The sequence below is a fragment of the Mastomys coucha genome, chromosome X (assembly GCF_008632895.1).
Source record: "Mastomys coucha isolate ucsf_1 chromosome X, UCSF_Mcou_1, whole genome shotgun sequence".
Lineage (NCBI taxonomy): Eukaryota > Metazoa > Chordata > Mammalia > Rodentia > Muridae > Mastomys > Mastomys coucha.
Window position 1 is genome coordinate 132,070,510 of NC_045030.1, and position 2,328 is coordinate 132,072,837.

Genomic DNA, 2,328 nt, shown 5'->3' on the forward strand with positions numbered 1-2,328 from the left:
TAACCCCCCACTCCAACCACACCTCTTAAATTCTCTGGGACCTTCAGTCTCTTGAGGGTTAGGTGCATCTTCTCTGACTGAACAGAGACCCAGCAGTCCTCTACTGTATGTGTGTTGGGGGACTCATATCAGCTGGTGTATGCCATCTGGTTGGTGGTCCAGTGTTTGAGAGATCTCAGGGGTCCAAGTTAATTGAGATTGCTGGTCCTCCTACAGGGTTGCCCTCCTCCTCAGCTTCTCCCAGCTTTTCCCTAATTCAACATCAGGGGTTAGCAGCTTCAGTCCACTGGTTGGGTGCAAATATCTGCATCTGACTCTTTCAGTTGCTTGTTGGGTCTTCTGGAGTACAGTCATGCTAGGCCCCTTTCTGTGAGCTACCATAGCCTCAGTAATAGTGTCAGGCCTTGGGGCCTCCGCCTGAGCTGTATTCCACTTTGGGCCTGTTGCTGGACCTCCTTTTCTTCAGGTTTCTCTCCATTTCCATCCCTGTAATTCTTTCAAACAGGAATAATTATGGGTCAGAGTTTTGGCTGTGGGATGACAACCCCATCCCTCACTTGATGCCCTGTCTTTCTGCTGGAGATAAGCGCTATAAGTTTATTCTCCCCACTCTTGGGCATTTCATCTAAGGTCCCTCCCTTTGAGTCCTGAGAATCTCTCACCTCCCAGGTCTCTGGTACATTCTGGAGGATCCTCCTACCTCCTACTTTCCAAGGTTGCCTGTTTCTATTCTTTCTGCTGGCCCTCAGGGCTTCAGTCTTTTTTCCATACTACAATACCAGGTCATGTTCTCCTTCCCCTTGCCCCGTCCCCTATCCCACCCAGGTCCCTCTCTCCCTACCTACTTGTGATTGATTTCTTCTCCTTCCCCATTGGTACTGAGGTATCCTTACTTGGGCCCTTCAGCTTGTTGACCTTCTTGAGTTCTCTGGACTGTATCTAGGGTATTCTGTACATTTTTGGCTAATATCCACTTATTAGTGAATACATATCATGCGTGTCCTTTTGGGTCTGAGTTATCTCAGTCAGGATGATATTTTCTAGTTCTATCCATTTGCCTGCAAAACCCAGGGCCTCCTCATTCTTAATAGCTGAGTAATATTCCATTGTGCAAATGAACCACAATTTCTGTACCCATTCTTCTGTCATAGGACATCTGGGTTGTTTCCAGCTTCTGGCTATCACAAATAAGGCAACTATGAATATAGTGGAACACATGTCCCTGTGGCCTGGAAGGGCATCTTTTAGGTATATTCCCAAGAGTGGTATAGCTGGGTCCTTAGGTACATCTATTTTCACTTTTCTGAAGAACCACCAGATTGACTTCCAGAGTGGTTGTACAAGTTTTCAATCCCACTAACAATGGAGGAGTGTTCCTCTTTCTCCACATCCTCACCGGCATCTGCTGTCCCTTGAGTTTTTGATCTTAGCCATTCTGATTGGTGTAAGGTGGAATTTCAGGGTCATTTTGTTCTTACAGTTTATTATGTTGCATTTGAATATTAGTTATAATATTTGCCTCAATCAGAATTCAAAACCTACTTGCAAAGTGGTATATTCACATCAATATGGTGACAGCTCTTGGCCATAGATCTCACTACATGACAAACCTCAATGTCCCTAAGGTTTAGAAAATGGCTTCCTCTACATTGTACAATCTGTAAGTTTTTAGATATTATTGTGGCCTGATTTTCCAAGTCATGCATGACTGACCTCCATAATCAATTCACCTCACAAGGCCAGATAATAGAAAATGTGAGCGATCACATGAAGGGAAGAAGTATGTATAATTTACTGGCAGCTACCTTCAAGGCTTGTGATTACACCTTTCAAAACAAGAAAGCAATTACTTTGTTTGTCATGGCCCATTATTAGTAAGCTTCTGCTTTTTCTAGTGAGACTCTCTTTGAAGTTCTTTTTATACTATTGTGAAAATGTCCCATAGAATCTTTATCATATTCACTATTTATACTTTCTGGAATCCATCTTATTGTCTTGTAAAACTTTGAATTTTGTTTGTTTTATAATCTGTCAAAATACCTTTGCTTAAATAAATTAGTCACTCTGCAAATGAGCCTAGATCTTTCTAGTTATGCTCTGTTGATTCTTTACAATTGGAATATTGCTTCAATAATACAAAATAGTACATCCGGAATTACGTTCTGTTTTTTTAATCCATGGGCTCATTATCACTCTAGCATAAAATCATAAATTCAGCTCCCCCAAAGTATGTGATCCTTCTTCATAGTTCTTTTTTTTTTGCACAAAGCATACATGTATACAGAGGGGTGTGGGGAGGGAGAGGGAGATGGAGAGAATTAGATTATT